Here is a 20,392-nt window from a genome sequence, read left to right on the forward strand (position 1 = left end):
TGCTTTTATGTCTTTAAGCTTGTAAGAGATCCTCGGACGTTAGAGCACTGGAAGTCAACAGGAAAAGTATATCTCCGAACGGAGTGACTTTTCTCATAACAAGAAGGACCAAAACAGGTTTGAGATCCATTTCTTATGAAGTCTTCCCAGGACAACTGTAATTGTGTCCGGTCAGATTCTTAGCAGCATATGAGGATATGACAAGGGAAGTAAGACCTCCAGGAGTGTCACAATTATTGATAGCAATTTGTAAACCATTTAAAGCCATTACATCGGCTACCATAGCCAGATGGCTTAGATGGGTGATGGTACAAGCGGCATTGATATAGTGAAATATGGCACCCATTCAACTAGAGGAGCAATGGCTAGCAAAGATTTTAACATAGGAGCGAGAGTAAAGGACATTATGAGGTCGGCAGATTGGTTAAATGAGTCGACATTTAAAACTTTCTATTTCAAACCTATGGAAAGTTCAACATCGTTATTGGTGAGTAAACTTTGAACAAGCATAATCCGAGCCTCCGGTCTTGACATAGAATTCAGATTTTCAACACATTTGTTCCAGAAAGTCATAATTCTATTAAAGACACGGATGCAAAGGATTATCCCACCCTATCAATCGTACGAATGTAATGTATTATAAAATACTGAAATGTTTACAAGTTTTTCCCATGATTAATTAAATAATGCATGATGAATACAATAAGATGGTAATGTTGTAAACCGCACAGGAATAGAAGGTTAATACTGTGTGGTTGAATTTACGATTGCCCAACCCTTATTTCGGTTTATAGTCACCTTTTTTAATTTATATTTCTATAGGGATGGTGGCATACAACAAGCAATCCGGAAATTGAACTAGGATTGCCATGGAACAGACAGAATTTCAAAAGTGCACCGGACGCAACCTCGACTGGACAAAGAAAGAGAAGGAATAGAAGTGGGACAGGAGGTTTTAAGGACTAAGGACATGTCGATTGGCTGGAAATGTCAATTTAATGTCATGTCATGGTCAATTTAAGGACCAATAAGAAATGAACTACAAAGACTCACATGGTTATGGTAGTTTTTATTAGTTTTGTCTTACATGTTTATTGGTTTATTTCTTTGCTGCTGATCAGTAAAGTTGAAGAGAAAGCATAATCCTTTGCCTGTGTATCTTTAATAGAATTATGACTTTCTGGAACAAATGTGTTGAAAATCTGAATTATTGTGTCCAGGCACCATACGCACAGACCCCTAAAAGGGATTAGGAATGGCACGAATATGTAGGCAAACCATGTAAATTGTCCTATTTTGAATGGGAATCTGGTCTCCTACCATCTACCCATTGGGGGACTGTAGACTCCTAAACACTTTTCTGGCAAAAGCACTTCAGTCAAAAGGCTACCTGCCACAAGCAGCCCAGTTTATTGCATCATTGTCAGTACCAATAACTTCACAACGATTTTAAAATTATATATTAATATTAGTGCTAGTTTGAACGTGGATACCTTGCGCTCGGAAACAATTAAAAAATAATTGTAACTCTTAGGCTCTTTGTTGGCAGTGGGATGCATGCATTTTATTTGCATGGATGTGGTGGTCAGCCGACATGTGTTTCAGCCTCTCAGGGTGTTTATACAGGTTAGGTTTTGGTTGTCTGCTGCCTGCTGGCAATGTTTGGTTGAACGTCAATTATGGCTCATGGTATCCATAGTTTTCACCCTGTTGGGCAAATTGTCTGGACGGATGGCACGGTCTGGTCTTCTCTGCGTTTGTTTTGGAGTGACGTCCAACCAAGCATCACCAGCGGGCAGCAACCACCAAAAACCTAGCCTTGATAAATATTTGAGATCTTTGTATTTTACCCAATGGAAGAAATCAAGCTGTAGACGCAGCATTGGGTCTGATGGGGTTTACATATGTTTCTTCCAGTATTGTCTGCTATTTCCTGTGAGATTGGGTATGTTCTTTTTCAGTGTGTTAAATTATCTGCACACTTTGAGGAGTAAATATCACAAACAGCAGGCGCACCCCACATCCCCTTTGCAGTAATCCCCTCCCTTGCATATAATGATTCATGTTGGGCCTTGGGGTGAAGGAACTGGTCTCAGGCCTGTTGGGTGTCCTGACCCACGTTTAAGCTATCATGCTGCAACATTTGGTGCTGTGGGCTTAGAAAATTCAAGATGGCGGAAAACCCACATGTGCGCCGAAATCCAGGAAAGCTGCGCAGTTTGTGCGCACACCGAAATGGTTGCCTCACTTGCCACCCACCAGTGCGAGAATGAAAGGCCGGGTTGCCATGAGGGAAATGGGTTGCCAAAGGAAAAACAGTAGCGCCGGTTAGCTTCAAAGCGCTTTAAAATCACCATTGGACTACCCGCACAGTAGTCTGAAACCATTGGGAATGGCAATGCTGATTGCCAAATGCAACCTAGAATTGTTGGGAATTCATTTTCTTAAATCCCAAAAATGGGTGCAGTACCAGTACTCACCACTATCCAAAAGCCGGCAGTTTAAAACCACCCTGTGTTTCTCTGAAGGCAAGCCAAAGTGCCTATTTCAAACATTGCAATATGTGCAAAATATTCACTGAACACCAGCAGACATTTGGTAGAATGGAGTGTTGTGTGCCTACAAAATCTGGGAAATGAAGAGCCCAGAACAATGCTTATAACAAAACTGGCTGAGCTATGGAGTCAGCAGTTTAAGTTGCACTGGATTTAAAGACACTAAAATCGAAAATGTTTAGATCAAATGAGTGACCTATGTTTGGTGTCACATGCCTTTGTAACTGTTGAAATGTCATAGTTTTGCACTTAGAATCAGCATTCTAGCTGCATATGTAAAAATGTTTAGTTTTATTTGAATGCAGGAACTGGGGAACAAAAAGTGACATTTTATCTGAAACCTGGCTTAAGGAACTGAATTCTGTCTGGCAACTACCCCCATCAGGAGTGAAACTTGAGTCACAGCTGTGTTCCCAGGCCTAGCTGCCCTTTTGCTGCTCACACTAAGGATATGCCATCTATCTGATAATTGAATTACCTGTGCTCTGCAGGAAAGTGAACAAAGCCCTGTCCTGGCTCAGGCAAAGGTTTTATTGGCAGGAGTCGTAAATGGTCGTAAAAAGTGACTTCCTCCTGAGGAAAGGGGAGGGGCACTGCCTGTGAGAGCAAGCTGGCTTGGCAGAACTGGAAAAACCAGAAATTCAACCTTGTGCTGAGGGTAAACCACACCCCTTTGGAGCCAGAACATAACTTTAAAAAGATGAATAACTCATAGAGCGGACATGTGAAAATTTTATAAATGATACCATAATTCTTGTGATTTTTCTGCCCACAGTTTAAGAGGTTTTTAGAACCGGTGGTATGTTCAGGGGGGTGTCAGCGGAAAAGTGGGGATAACTCTAAATGTATGCATGTTAAAAATCTGAAACTTCATCAGTTAATGTCCGTACTCCCTGCGCACATGTATGTAAAGTTGGGTCAATGTCAGAAATTGCAAAATCAGTTAAAAAGTGAAATATGTGCCATTTCTGAATGCAAGCTCCCAGGAAGAGCAGAGTTTGAACAGGGTATACCTCCTGTAATGCATGATGGGTACATATGATTTTAAAACAATATGTACCTCTGCAAATATGTATTTGTTTCAAATCTAGATTTGTGTGTAAGTTGACAGGAGGAGTGGACTTTCTGCAGGCTGTAAAATGACATCACTCTGACTCACAGTTCATTCCCCAATCAAATGATAAATGGAAGTTTGACCAATTAGAAGCTGAGAGAGAGGTAGGGTCAGTGATGCTAGAACACACCCACATTCTAAACACATAAAAGCAGACAGACAGGACAGATAGGGACTTTTCAATTCCATCTGCAGCGGGACGCTCTGCCGGAAAAATCCATGCTTTACCTCCATCAAACCTCCAGAGAGCCAAACTAGAGACTTCAATCTATCCAGAACTAGAGACCCAGACCAGAGAACCAGAGAGAGCTGACCCAGATCACTGTGAAGTGCAGAGACCAGAGGCGAATTTAAAACCCTGACCAGATCCGTGATGAGGCCCATTTCACTCAAGAATATAGTGTGAGTACCTAGAAAACTGTGCAGAACCAATCTCCTAGTTAAAATAATATAATTCAATCCATTTTTAACCTAAGTAGAACTGCAGCTTAGCAATTGTGTTATCCTGCCATCATTTTTAAAGCTGAAAAAGTGTGCGTTTAAAATTTCAAATCTGAAAAACGACCTTTATTCAATCGCTCATATCTCCGCAACCGTTTGTGCTAGAGACTTGCAGTAACTTTTATTTGGAAGCTGAGATCCTAGGCTTTCCTAGGACCCCAAAACGATAGAGATAGTCCTTGTGGTTCCTCTGTAATAGCGCTTGACGCATCCGCGAATTTACCGCGATTTGCAAATTTCTTCACGTGTAAAACTGCTGCTGCTTGCCTTCCATTTGCCAGAAATTCGTTTAACCTGCTAACTATCCCTGCATCATTGCTAGTGTGAGCCTGGACTAATATTAACTAGATACCACTCACCCTGAACCTCTGAAAAGGGAATTAAAAGCATTTTAGCATATTTTTTAATTCACTGCCAGCACATATCAAAGCAATTTGGGCCTGTGTTTTCAAACTTCTGTAGTCTAAGCTTGCTGGGGTGAACTGAATCACATTTGATTGCATTTCTGAGAACTGTGTGTTTTCCTTCCATTTCCTTGCCTTGCATCAAGGGGGGGAGGGGATTGCCAGAGAAAAGTGATTACATTGTTTGGTTGAAATCATATTGAGTATTTCTATGCTGCATTTCATTCATTCAACCTTGCATCCATTTGAACTCTATAAAGCATTTGGTACCACCTTCTTCTTTTGTTCCTATTCACCTGTGTGCTACCTTATCCATTTCATGTCAACTCATTAGTGATTATAAGAAGTGTGCTAGTGCCAGATTCTCTGTTGTTAATCTTTATCATATCAGATTAAGTGTGCTAGTCAATTATTAATTTATTATAAAGTGTGATATATATATATATATTTTAATTTATCAAATAAACCTTTTAAACTTGCAAAACAGAACTACTTCTTGGCTCAGTGGGGTCAGGGGGATTCCAAGAGAGGGGTGTTATATAGGGGTAGTCATCCAGAACGCATGAACTGGACCTAAAGATATATCAATAAGGGTTTTCATTCAGTATTATAGACTAGGCGTTGACTTAGCTGTAGTGTTGAATTGAATCCCCTTACAAATTGGGGGCTCGAGCCGAGACGTTGGGTTAGATTTACCATTTGTGCAGCTTAATACAGTGTGCGAACTGACGGGATACATACATCCGGTCGGATCACCACGCTGCATTACGCTGTGAAGCATTCCTCAAAAGGGACACTCCAAGAAAAGTTCTGTTCTTCAAAAATAAAATACAAACTTCTGTAAGTCAGGACAGAGACCAATCTCTAGAATGACGACCTTAGTAGACATGAAAATAGCCAGAGAGCACCTCTTGCATAAGCTATTTGTGAGAGGTGAATGGACCGAACAGGGCCAGGATGTGTGGTTGCAGGCCATCACACAACAGGTCACTGAAACAGGGTCAGATATATATAGAGATCAGGGTCCCTTACATGTGGCCCTGAGTGAACTATATATGGCTTCTAAAGCCAAAGAGGAACACAATAAGATTGCCAGGATAGCAGCATACCTGTACCTATATATGGGAGACATGCAGGATAGATGTGCTGAAAGCCAAAATCTGGCAAATAGGCAACAGATGGCATTACAGAAGGCCCAATCTGATCTGGACTCTTCTGAGCAGAGGCTGCAGAGGAGCCAGGAGGCAGAAAATGATAGTAGGCAATATATCATTAAAATAAAAGAGGATATGGGCATCCTACAACAGGAAAAGACAGACCAGGATACCCGATTTCTGGCCCTGCAGAAGGAGCACCAAGACAGTTTGGACTCCTTACTGCAGAACCAGAAAAAGCTGGAGCAACAGATCAATTTCAACAGGGCATGCACAGAGCAGGTAGCCACCCTGCAAATCCAACTAGACAGAGAGAAAGAGGAGAGCAATAAACTGATTCTGAAAGACCTGGATACCCAGGCAGAGTTTGATGAGGAGCGCCAAAAAGCTGGTGCCCTTCAACGGCAAAGGGACGACCTGGCGGCACAAATGCAGGCTCTTAGTCAGGAAAGAGACGCCTTAGGCCAGGAAGTCTGCCATTTAAAAAGAAAAATGGAAGAAAATCACCTGGCCCTCAAGGGCCGGGGTGATCTCCAAAAAGAAAACCAGAACTTGGTAGAGCACACCAGAAGGGTGGAAGATGCTCTAGCAAGAAAGGAGCAGGCCAATAGGGACATTGCCCAGGAGGTAAACCTCCTGCAGCAAAGACTGGCCCAGTTCTCCAGGACCAACCAGGAAGCACAGAGGGAGAATGAGGCCCTCTGTCAACACAATGATAGGCTCCAGCAACAGGTAGCGATGCAGGAGAAACTGATAGAGTCGAGTAAGGCCTTAACAGAGGAACTGAAGGCACAAATGCAGGCTCTTGCATTGCAACAGGGAGCAGGGGCGGATAGAGATGAGGTTCGCTGGGAAATGGAAACTCCGGAGCATAACCTCAGGAGCCCTAGTACCAGAGGCCCTCATACCTCTCAGTCCCTGGACTCTGCCACCCCCATGTCCCCTGGTGCACATGAGCACAGGGCCACAGGGATGGCAGATTACTATCCAGCTAAAAGTATGGGGCTCATAGGCCAGTACCACTCAGGAATGGAGGGGTGGGCATCCGGGTATGGGCACCCAAGTACAGTACAGTTCAGTGGGGAACCCCAGGAGAGTAGGCCCATTAAGGGCATCCTGAAAACCTCTGCCCAGTTAGGTCAGTGGAGGGGGTACCCATCAAATCCTGGCAGCAACGAGGAATCTGAAGACTCCTCTGAACTGCGCAGGACACAGGAGACCAGGTCCCCACATTCTGCCAGCCATTCCCAGGCTCGCAGAATCCGGGAAAACCTGGAAGATCAGACGGGAACCTCTGGGAGCAGTGCCTCTGAGTCCGAGGATGAATGGACAAGGGTTACCCCAACCAAAAAGGCCAATAAGGCAAAAAGGGCCTTGCTTAAGGACCCCTTAAAGCAGATTAAGGCGATCAGGAGCGTCATCACGCCTTACCATAAGAACGCTAAGTATTCTGTTTGGGAGCACTTAGAGTTGTTTGAACAAATGATGGAGACTTTCCATTTGAAGGACAGACAAAGCTGTATTCAATATGTAAAGTGGACATTCTCCCCGGAATACTCCAGTTTCTTTGCGGGGCTGGAGGACCAAAATCATTTAAGATGGTCCACATATAAGGCGGCCATCCTGAAACATTTTTCTGTTCACAGAAATCCTCAAGAGGCTCGCAAGGCAGCATACAATTTGCAATGTGGGGAGGATCAGGCCCCACAAGAATTTGTGCAGGAGTTAAAGCGTGCTTTTGCACAGACCACAAGAAGGGTGCGCACAGATAGCAGGGAATTTATTAATACGTTTTTCCATGCCTTGCCCAAATATATCATGACCCAGCTCGTGAGGGATTTTCACGAGAAAAGATCTTTAGACTGGGTCATTGAACAGGCTACCCGGATCTATGAGGTGCAGAAACCGGTAGATAGCAAAAGTAATGCCCAGAAAAACCCCAAAGCCAACACCACCCCTGCTGCTGCCAAGGTGGCAGAGGTAAAGGTCACCCCCGTTTTAGATTTGGAGATGGGGGGGCCTAAAAGCCTACCTGCACCTAATAATGCTAGGCCCAGAAGGTCCTCGGGCCAGTCACAGACAGGGAGCCAGGGAGGCAGCCCCACAAATGGGGTCCCTCGCTCTCCTGATTATGTAAGTCCCCGTTACAAGGGAAACAGACCCATCCTGGGTTATGTGTGGACTCCTCCAGCCCAAGGGGGGGGATCCAGCCAAGCACCTAACCCAGGGAACTTCCCTCCTAACTTCCCACCGGAGGGCAGAAACTCTCCAAATCCTGGGAAGAACTTTTTCCCCAGGTATCCACCCAACTTTCAGCCCCAAAACCATCCATCCTTCTTTCCCCAATTCCCTGAGCCCAGACCACTGAATCCGGGAGAGGGGAGGCCAAGGGTGGAGGGGTACCCAAATCTTCCCAACCCGGGGTATTACCAGAGGAGGGATAGCTACCCTTCCCGGGATCAGCCCAGGGGAGAAAACAGGGCCCCGTATCAGCCTGAGCGGGTTTCCCAGTTAGAGCGCCAGGTTCAAAACATGGCGCGGGATATGGGTCATATACTGAGGGCGCAGCAGAACCCTCAGATCAGCATGCCGGCGCAGAATGCACCCAACTCTGGACCTGGTGCTCCAGAACAATGACGGGGGCAGCACCCCGATAACTCACCGGTTCCCAGGGAGGAGGCACAAAGGGAAGGGGGGTGTAAAGCCTTGGAGGAAGCTTCCTTCCTCACTTGTAAACAGCCCCTGGAAACCCAGGAACCGGAAACAAAATCTCTGGCCCCTGAAAGTCTGCCTCCTAAGGAGCAGAGGGGGGGTAGGAGAAACAAAAGACCCAAACAGACTCAGTTTGAGGAGGAGGTACAGATCTTCCAATTTGAGGGAGAGGGATCCTCAGAGGATCCTGAGAAAAGGATCTTCTCCTTCAGAGAGGGGGGAACTCCTCCCAAAGAAAAATGGGTCCCTAGGAATGCAAATCCAGACTGGGGAGATGTGGAGACTGAGCTACCGCCGCCCACCATCTCATCCCAGAACCAACAGCAAGAAAATCCCTGGGTTCAAACCCATACTGGGGACTGCCTCCAAAAAGGGGGGGGCGGCCCAGAACTGGAACCAGGGGAACCCACAATGGCTCTGATCTCCAGTTGCCAAATTTGTCTTTCAGATTCCCAAGACTCTCCACAGAATTCTGCCCAAATCTCTTCGCTAGCAATGTCCAAAACCAGAAAGTTAGCCCACCAGTTGTCCAAAAATGTACATTACCTGTGCCCCCTTGAGGAGAAGGAGGGAAGATATTATGCCCCGGTACAAGTACAGGGGCAGGGTACAATCTCGGCACTGGTGGACACTGGATCTCAAGCTACCCTTCTGTCCAGAAGGGCCTTTGACGAACTGAATGCAGGAAGGGGAGAGAATTACCAAATTCCTCTCACCTCTCTTCCGGGACAACTACAGAACTTTGACGGGAAGGAAATTCCCGTTGAGGGGACTGCAGACTTGGACATTAAAATTGGGCGACATAAGTTGAAACACCCGGTCATAGTTGTGACCCCGGAGGGCACCCCTTGTTTACTAGGGAATGACCTCCTGAGAAGGTTGTCACCCCTAATAGATTGTGTAAACAAGGTCCTCTGGACCCAGACTAGCCAACCAATAAAATTAAAACAGAGTGTCAACCATGTTAGTTTAAACGGCACATGCCACATGGTTGAACAAAAATCTGACCAAGTAGAATTTCACTTCCAGAACAACCAGATTCCAGACGTGACAGTAATAGCAGTAGGACAACAGACTAGTGATGGGGGGTCCTCTCTATTTCTGAAAATCAACCTTCCTTCCAGTTTAAGGTGGTATTCCACGCTGGAAGGAAACACTCTGAAATTCTATACCAATCCACAATCTGAAACTCCCACTCCTATAGTGCAGAAAGATGTGAAATCAGCTCAGAGCCTGGCTGATATTCAGCAAATTGGAGAGCAGTTGTTCATCCCTGTTCAGTTAAATGATGGGAAGGACTCTGTTCTCGCTCGAGTGTGTGTGAACAACGGTAAGAGCTTCATCAGCGAAGCCATGTTTCGCCAACTCCCAAAAGATCCAGCCATTCCCACCTTCAAACTGATAGACAAATGGGAAATGGACCTGGAAGCACCCAATTCAAAACATCTCCTGCCAAGCAGGTGTATGCTCAAAATCTCCATTGGCAACAAGAGCATAGTCCACAATTGTTGGGTCGTGCGAGACGTCCCTGCCGCCTTTTACTTAGGCAGTGACATTCTCAATCGCTTTGCCATTAGTTTGGACCTAATAAACTTCAAAGCTTGGTCCCGATTAGCGGATAATCCCATGGGCTTTGATGATCCAGAAAAAGCATTTAGGTCAGCTCAATTGCTACCTTATGCAGTTGAAATTCAGGTTAAAGAGGAAGTCACCATCCCAGAAAGGACCCGACAATTCTCCCTGGAAGTGAAAGTTAAAAGGGGACAAGAGTTGAAAAACCCTGATGCTTACATACATCTAAATGCTTCTCTCCAACAGCAAGGGTTGGGGGTAAACCCAACTCCATTAGTCAACATAGAACATGACACCATTCCAATAGAGGTGGATAACAGCGACTTGAAGAGTATTACTCTAGCCGCAGGCACCATTATTGGAATGGCGGTTGATGACCGACATTTCTCCATTGATCTTAGAAATGAACTGTTAGGACCAATCCCCAAGGACTGTTTTGACAGTGACAGTGAGGACAATACAACACCAGACAGGATTTTTACCCGGCATGGGGGGAACTTCCTGGTGTACACTTCCTGCCCTTATGGTAAGGAAGATGTGACGTGTGACTTCAGGAGGGATGAGGTGATTTTCCAGGTCCATGAGGGCTGCCTTTCCCACCTGAAGCCTCCGGTCCAAATCAGCACTCTGACCAGGGACTTCTCCACCCAGCTGGAGGAGGCCGCGGAGATAGCCAAACCAGAAGTCTTTCCAGGCTTCAGGCAGATGGTGGAAGAGAGAGTCAACCTAGCTGATGCCTGTGTGACTCTGGAACAAAAGCAAAAGTTGAAACAAGTTTTCATAAGGCCAGTTTTCTTGGATTTCCAAGATCTCTTTGCGGTAGACTCATATGACTGTGGTCGCACTGACATCCACACAACAACAATCCCCACGGACCCTGGCATGACTCCTGTGTTTGTGAAGCAATATCGCTTGCCTCTCGCATCAATGGAGTCCCTTACTGAAATAATTAAGAACCTTGAGTCCCGGGGAATAATCCGTCCAGTCCACAGCACCTTCAATAATCCGGTGCTGGGAATATTGAAGCCAAACGGCCAGTGGAGACTCTGCGCCGACCTCAGGGAGCTCAACAAACGGGTCCATACTTCCCGATGGCCTCTGCCCTACATTGACCAAGGGCTGGCCCAGATCCAGGGGTCACAGGTATTCACTGCAATAGACCTGACCAATGGATACTGGACCGTGCCTGTCAGTAGGGAGGACCAATACAAGCTGGCTTTTACCTTTGGGGGCCAGCAGTACACATGGACCCGGACTCCCTTCGGATACCTCAACTCCGGCAATGAATTCAATATTTTCCTACATAAGGCCATGCCCGACCTGGGTGCGAGGGGTAACCTGGCTTATGTAGATGATGTCCTCATTAAAAGTTCATCTGTGGAGGAACATATAGCGGAGATCCGTTATGTTCTGACACAGTTGAGGGCCGCCGGAGCAAAACTTTCCTTTCAGAAAGCACAGTGGTGTAGAACCCGTGTTAATTTCTTGGGGCATGAGATTACTCCTCAGGGCCTCTGTCCCCAGGAAAAGAAAGTGGAAGCACTTCAGAAACTGAAAGACCCCACAACTCTGCGGGAACTAAGGAGCCTCCTTGGACTGACTAATTACAGCAGAAAGTTCATTGAGGGCTACGCAGAGATCACCAGACCCCTGATTCATCTCCTGAAGGGGGGGGTCAAGTGGGAATGGGGTCCAGAGCAATCCGAGGCAGTAAGACAACTCAAAAGAAGCCTCTCACAAGCGCCTTGCCTAGCTTACCCTGTCAGAAACAAGGAGTTCTTCCTGGAGATGGGGTTCTCTAATACGTGCTTGACGGCAGTATTATACCAAAAGCATGACAAGGTCAATAAAGTAATCTCCTATGCGAGCAAAACTTTATCCTCTGTGGAGGAAAAATTCAACGATTGTGAGAAGGCACTCCTGGCAACGGTGTGGGCATTGAAGAATTACCGCCCGTTTATCCATGGGGAACACATCATAGTGGAGACTCCACACCAGCCTCTGCAATATCTCCAAAGTGACAGAATCCGGGCCGGAAATGTGAGTAATTCCCAAATTACTTCCTGGATTCTGTCAATGCAAGGCTTTCCTGTGGAGGTCAGATATGGCCAAAACAAGAAGAGTCCCCTCGCGCAAGGTCTGGCTGACTTGCATGATTGTGCCAGAGAAAACTGTCTCGAATTGAAAGTCTAAAAATAAAGGACAACATGGAGGCATACCTTAATTCCCCCCACAAAGTCTTTGAAGAGGACAAGTGTGAGGGAATGCCCACTGTCTATGTGGATGGATGCTCTTACCATGTTGACAACGACGGGGAGAAAGAACTGGTGGCCGGCGTAGGGAATGCATGGGTGAATGAGTCCCCAGAACCCTCCGCTGGATACAAAATTGGTCCCCGAAGTAGTCAGGTGGCAGAATTGATGGCGGTGCATCAGGCCATCCTCACTGCTGTCCAGCATCAACTCCACGAACTGGTCATAATCACAGATTCGGATTATGTACGGAACGGGTTCGTGGAGCACCTGGTTAATTGGAAAACCAGAGGCATGTTATGTGCTAACCACAAACCCTTGAAACATGGGAAGTTGATCCAAAACATTGATGATTTGGTCACCTCGAATGAGATGACCATCTATTGGAAAAAGATCAAGGGTCATTCCAAAGTAGAGGGACCAGACAAAACTGGAAATGACTTAGCTGATCAGCTGGCCAAAACCGGGGCCATCCAAGGGGATCTAATTGAGATTGAGTCCCTGTTGGGGGAAATCCAGGTCACTGCCATCACTAGGTCCCAGACAAATGCTCACAACGACCTTTCAATTGCACAATGGAGTAAGGAGACCCCTGATGCTGATTTGATTACTGCTCAGAAGGGGGATCCAATTATTGGTAAATTTTACCAGCACCTTGAGGACCCTGAGAACTTTCCCCTGACGGATACCGATTACATTGGGAAAGAGGACCTAAGAGTGTTGATGAAATGTCCAAAAATGTTCCGAATCCAAGACGGTTTGTTGGTAAGGAAATCCAAAGCTGGCCACGATCAGTGGGTGGTTCCTACCTCATTCCGAAGCCTGATGTTAAGTCACGCCCATGATGCGGCCACCGCCGGTCATAGGGGGTTTCACACAACATTGGAAATCTTAAGAGAGGTTGCATACTGGCCACACATGGGGCAGGACCTCGACCAATACCTGAAGGGGTGTCTTGTGTGTGCACAATTTCAGCCATCATCCCTTACGCACCGGGCGCCTTTACAAAAGAGGGGAATGACACTGCCATGGTCAGATTTACAAATCGACTTTGTAGGCCCTGTGATTCGCTCGGCTAGGGGGAATAAGTACATGTTGACTGTGACATGCTTGTTTACCAAGTGGGTGGAATGTCTCCCAGCCCCAAACTGCAAGGCAGAAACGGCAGCTGCCTTGATGATTAACCACATCTTTTCCCGTTTTGGTCTACCTCAAAGGATTGAGTCAGACAGAGGTAGCCACTTCACCAGTGAAGTAATGACAAAGATGTGGGAGATACTGGGGGTCAAGAGAAAGCTGCATATTGCTTATAGACCAGCTTCTTCTGGGGCAGTGGAGAGATATAACCGAACCATTGTGAGCATCTTAAAAAAGTTTGTGGCAGATTCTGGGCCAAGTTGGGATATCCGATTACCTCTGGTCCTAATGGCCATCAGATCTACCCCTTCATCTGCAACCAAAATGTCACCATTTGAGTTGATGACTGGGCGCAAGATGGTGCTTCCTCAGCATTTGCTCTACAGGACCCAAGAGCAGACACTGATAAATGCCTCCACTACTCATGAGTATGTAGAGAATTTAAGGAAACACCTCCAACATGCTTTTGCTTATGCTCAGCGGAATCTAGAAAGATCGGCTGATAGCATGAAGACCCACTATGACCTGAAGACTTCCAGGAAGGAATATCAGGTGGGAGACCGGGTCTATCTATACAACTTCCAAAGGAACCAGGCCAAGCAGCGCAAATTTTTGCCTACATGGAAAGGACCCTTTGAGATCATCGACAAGATCTCCCCGGTGGCCTACAAAATCCACATCCCCAAAGGTCCTTTGGCCGAGGGGGAAGACAAGTGGGTCCACATAAACCAGTTGAAATGTTGCCATCCCAGGCACACTCTGCAACAACTGGAGGAATCCTCTGGAATCCTAGCGGGTACTGTCTCAGACTAATTCAGTTCCAACCATAAAACATACCACATCTAGTCTCTAAAATATTGTGATTTGCATGAAACTGTCTCTTAGTTATACTGTTTTTTTTTCAAAATAAGAATGTAATGTTTCGTTATGATGAAATGCATATGCTGCCCCACTATCCCAACAGTGGTGGAAAAACGTCTATGAGTAGGTATTGCCGCTCTTCCTTTGTCGTCCTAGGAGAAAGAAAACCTGAAGACGGGCCAAGGAGGGCGATCAGGAGACCGGGAACGAAGATCCAATGGGCCCAGTGGACCGCCCAATACTCCCATCAGGACTGGCGAGGAGAACCGATCGATCAGTACCGGATGGAGAAGAAGAAGCTGAACTGTGCCATCTACAGAAGAGGAAGAAGATTATGCGGACAGACCGGTGCGTGGGTCAAAACCCTTGTGCACCCGACTACCCATCGACCCAAATTCAAAGTGTAGTCGCGTGGGGGGGCTTGTTGGGTGTCCTGACCCACGTTTAAGCTATCATGCTGCAACATTTGGTGCTGTGGGCTTAGAAAATTCAAGATGGCGGAAAACCCACATGTGCGCCGAAATCCAGGAAAGCTGCGCAGTTTGTGCGCACACCGAAATGGTTGCCTCACTTGCCACCCACCAGTGCGAGAATGAAAGGCCGGGTTGCCATGAGGGAAATGGGTTGCCAAAGGAAAAACAGTAGCGCCGGTTAGCTTCAAAGCGCTTTAAAATCACCATTGGACTACCCGCACAGTAGTCTGAAACCATTGGGAATGGCAATGCTGATTGCCAAATGCAACCTAGAATTGTTGGGAATTCATTTTCTTAAATCCCAAAAATGGGTGCAGTACCAGTACTCACCACTATCCAAAAGCCGGCAGTTTAAAACCACCCTGTGTTTCTCTGAAGGCAAGCCAAAGTGCCTATTTCAAACATTGCAATATGTGCAAAATATTCACTGAACACCAGCAGACATTTGGTAGAATGGAGTGTTGTGTGCCTACAAAATCTGGGAAATGAAGAGCCCAGAACAATGCTTATAACAAAACTGGCTGAGCTATGGAGTCAGCAGTTTAAGTTGCACTGGATTTAAAGACACTAAAATCGAAAATGTTTAGATCAAATGAGTGACCTATGTTTGGTGTCACATGCCTTTGTAACTGTTGAAATGTCATAGTTTTGCACTTAGAATCAGCATTCTAGCTGCATATGTAAAAATGTTTAGTTTTATTTGAATGCAGGAACTGGGGAACAAAAAGTGACATTTTATCTGAAACCTGGCTTAAGGAACTGAATTCTGCCTGGCAACTACCCCCATCAGGAGTGAAACTTGAGTCACAGCTGTGTTCCCAGGCCTAGCTGCCCTTTTGCTGCTCACACTAAGGATATGCCATCTATCTGATAATTGAATTACCTGTGCTCTGCAGGAAAGTGAACAAAGCCCTGTCCTGGCTCAGGCAAAGGTTTTATTGGCAGGAGTCGTAAATGGTCGTAAAAAGTGGCTTCCTCCTGAGGAAAGGGGAGGGGCACTGCCTGTGAGAGCAAGCTGGCTTGGCAGAACTGGAAAAACCAGAAATTCAACCTTGTGCTGAGGGTAAACCACACCCCTTTGGAGCCAGAACATAACTTTAAAAAGATGAATAACTCATAGAGCGGACATGTGAAAATTTTATAAATGATACCATAATTCTTGTGATTTTTCTGCCCACAGTTTAAGAGGTTTTTAGAACCGGTGGTATGTTCAGGGGGGTGTCAGCGGAAAAGTGGGGATAACTCTAAATGTATGCATGTTAAAAATCTGAAACTTCATCAGTTAATGTCCGTACTCCCTGCGCACATGTATGTAAAGTTGGGTCAATGTCAGAAATTGCAAAATCAGTTAAAAAGTGAAATATGTGCCATTTCTGAATGCAAGCTCCCAGGAAGAGCAGAGTTTGAACAGGGTATACCTCCTGTAATGCATGATGGGTACATATGATTTTAAAACAATATGTACCTCTGCAAATATGTATTTGTTTCAAATCTAGATTTGTGTGTAAGTTGACAGGAGGAGTGGACTTTCTGCAGGCTGTAAAATGACATCACTCTGACTCACAGTTCATTCCCCAATCAAATGATAAATGGAAGTTTGACCAATTAGAAGCTGAGAGAGAGGTAGGGTCAGTGATGCTAGAACACACCCACATTCTAAACACATAAAAGCAGACAGACAGGACAGATAGGGACTTTTCAATTCCATCTGCAGCGGGACGCTCTGCCGGAAAAATCCATGCTTTACCTCCATCAAACCTCCAGAGAGCCAAACTAGAGACTTCAATCTATCCAGAACTAGAGACCCAGACCAGAGAACCAGAGAGAGCTGACCCAGATCACTGTGAAGTGCAGAGACCAGAGGCGAATTTAAAACCCTGACCAGATCCGTGATGAGGCCCATTTCACTCAAGAATATAGTGTGAGTACCTAGAAAACTGTGCAGAACCAATCTCCTAGTTAAAATAATATAATTCAATCCATTTTTAACCTAAGTAGAACTGCAGCTTAGCAATTGTGTTATCCTGCCATCATTTTTAAAGCTGAAAAAGTGTGCGTTTAAAATTTCAAATCTGAAAAACGACCTTTATTCAATCGCTCATATCTCCGCAACCGTTTGTGCTAGAGACTTGCAGTAACTTTTATTTGGAAGCTGAGATCCTAGGCTTTCCTAGGACCCCAAAAGGATAGAGATAGTCCTTGTGGTTCCTCTGTAATAGCGCTCGACGCATACGCGAATTTACCGCGATTTGCAAATTTCTTCACGTGTAAAACTGCTGCTGCTTGCCTTCCATTTGCCAGAAATTCGTTTAACCTGCTAACTATCCCTGCATCATTGCTAGTGTGAGCCTGGACTAATATTAACTAGATACCGCTCACCCTGAACCTCTGAAAAGGGAATTAAAAGCATTTTAGCATATTTTTTAATTCACTGCCAGCACATATCAAAGCAATTTGGGCCTGTGTTTTCAAACTTCTGTAGTCTAAGCTTGCTGGGGTGAACTGAATCACATTTGATTGCATTTCTGAGAACTGTGTGTTTTCCTTCCATTTCCTTGCCTTGCATCAAGGGGGGGGGGGATTGCCAGAGAAAAGTGATTACATTGTTTGGTTGAAATCATATTGAGTATTTCTATGCTGCATTTCATTCATTCAACCTTGCATCCATTTGAACTCTATAAAGCATTTGGTACCACCTTCTTCTTTTGTTCCTATTCACCTGTGTGCTACCTTATCCATTTCATGTCAACTCATTAGTGATTATAAGAAGTGTGCTAGTGCCAGATTCTCTGTTGTTAATCTTTATCATATCAGATTAAGTGTGCTAGTCAATTATTAATTTATTATAAAGTGTGATATATATATATATTTTAATTTATCAAATAAACCTTTTAAACTTGCAAAACAGAACTACTTCTTGGCTCAGTGGGGTCAGGGGGATTCCAAGAGAGGGGTGTTATATAGGGGTAGTCATCCAGAACGCATGAACTGGACCTAAAGATATATCAATAAGGGTTTTCATTCAGTATTATAGACTAGGCGTTGACTTAGCTGTAGTGTTGAATTGAATCCCCTTACAGGCCACAGCCTATTTTTGCCACTGGTCATTTGTCTTAAACATCACACTGAAAACATGAGATAACATTTGTTTTAGAGGCTGAGTTAATTACCTTCTTGAAGCATGCAGAACAATGCTTTAACGTCAGCTTTCTCACCTGAGCAAAACACTATTTCCTATTAATCATCTTCTGTCTAAAATTGTAAAATGTATTTTGTAAACTAAACGCCAAATGTACAGTGCATTTTAAACATTTCGCCTTGACACGTCATTAAAACACTCTCTCTCTCTGTCACATATTGTTTTAGAAAATGTAATTTCTACATGGCCCCGAACAACACTCCATAGCTGCTGATGCTTAAAAATAGGCCACCTCCACTTGGATACTTGAAAATGTTTGATCCACATTGCTGTTCTTGTCATCAAAATTAGCAATTTTCATTGACACACGATGGGCCTTAAGTCATGATACCAGTGGCGTCTGAACCTCAATGGACAAGTGGGTGTAGACCCGCCTGTACCCTGACCTATTATGGGGGAGCCGAGCCAGCCGAGTGTAAACACTCCCTGGTTGACCTAAACTGCCAAAGTGAAACGTAGTTTACCTTTGACAGTTTCTGTTACTCAGCATGCATGTCCAAAGGACCATGCAAGGCCAGGGGCATTTTGCTTTCCTGGCCTTGCATAGTCTGTTGAGGATGCAGGCAGTGGGAACGCGCTGCTGAATGAGCATGGAGACATACCTGTTCCTCCCACTCCCTCAGAGAGTCTGGGACACTGACATAGTAGCACTCTGCCTCCTGTGTGCATGTGTTAGAACCAGGACATGCTCTTTGCTTCCTAGTTCCTGTTCATATGGTGTGGGAGCCAGAAGGCTTCTGTTTTCCCTGCTGGGAGGTCGACACTCGAGGAGGGGCAGAGTCTGGACTGGGACTAAAGGTAAGAATCTATATTTTGTATGTATGCTTGCATTTGTGAATGAATGAGTGAGTGCATGATGCAAGGGTGGGTGTTAGTTGCGCATATGAATGAGCAAATGTGTGGTGCATTGGTGCGCAAGTGAATACTGTGTGAATGAGCGAGTAAATGCTGTCTGGATGTGTGGGTGCTTCTGTGCTGGTGCAGGACCGGGCCGCTGCCTTTGGAATTATACATGGCTCAGTAAAATCAAAGAAGCCCAGTAAATAATGATGCCGTGACAGCATCAATATTGTACGGGGCATCTTTAATAAAGCAAGCATGATAAGAGTTATTACATGGCTGTACTACTGTCATTTTGGTGCTGCCAGTTCTTCCTATTTCTTTGGATGGCATTTTGTTTGGCGATCTATAATAAAGCAAGCATGATGAGTGTTATTCCATGTCTGCAGCAGCAATATGGTGCAGCCAGTAAAGCTATTTGTTTGGCATGGCATTTTTTTTACTGAGTATCTATGATAAAGCAATCATGATACGTGTTATTGCATGGCTAAGCTGTCATTTTGGTGCAGCGATTTTGGACATGTTTTCTTATTGTGGGATGACATTTTTAAAGGCAAAGCCAACTGATTGTTTTCTTATGTGGGGATACTACCATAAATTGGCAGAACCAGTATGGACATGTTTTCTTATAGTGGCATTAATGGCAGTCAGCACAAATCAAACATGAGCATGTTCTTATATGGGACTACTGGCATATATTGGTGTAGCCAGAATGGAAATGTATAGGCATATCCAGCGTGAGCATGTTTTCATACTGGCATATATTTTGTGCAAAGGCATCATGCGAATGCATTGTTAAAGGCTCCTATGCGGTGTTGCTTGCTTGCAACTATTACCCTGCAAAACCAATTAGAAATTGCCTGGCCTCTTACTCAATTATTCACCTAAAGTGTGTTATAAAAAGCACAATTTTAACCCATTAGTAAAAAAACATGTTCTCAAGGTTAAAAGCACATCAAGTTCACAACATAATTGATGGGCTTCAGTGACATTCCTAAGCGCTTTTTTGCTTTTAAAAAGTGTGAAGAGACGTGTGAGAGACAGTTTGACTGACGTAAATGGCACGTTACTAAAGGATTACAATTCTCTGCTGGCTCTCCAACATTAATTACACTCACCTGATGTGTGTGCAACAAAATACAAAACACTAATGGAATTAAAAGCCGGTATCTGACAGACACAACCTTTTTCCCATGTTTTAACATGCAATTCAAAATCAGTATATGACGGATGAAATCAAATATCATGTAAAGGTGGCGCATATGTAAACATCTGCACCCGCCAGTCATTCTGAAGTGCAGACAGGGATCCTTCTTCAGTAAAATAGCTACGCAGCAGTCGATGGATAGTGCCAGGACCATGAGGTCTGTTTTCACTGCCACTACCTTATCTACAGCTCTCTACAATAAGGTGTCAATCATAGGGAACAGCTGAAAGGGAGCCATCATGAGAGCTGAGGTTAACAGTGCTCTACCTTTTGGTATTTTATTTTGATGAATGCAAGGGACAACCTGCCATGTTCCTTTGAGTATAAAGCCAATCGTTGGACACTCAAATCATCCAATTCTTGCTGTGGCAACATCCATCCACCTGGATAATTTGGTTTGTCCACCCACTG

The sequence above is a fragment of the Ambystoma mexicanum genome, chromosome 7p (assembly GCF_040938575.1).
Source record: "Ambystoma mexicanum isolate Mex_15411 chromosome 7p, UKY_AmexF1_1, whole genome shotgun sequence".
Taxonomy (NCBI): domain Eukaryota; kingdom Metazoa; phylum Chordata; class Amphibia; order Caudata; family Ambystomatidae; genus Ambystoma; species Ambystoma mexicanum.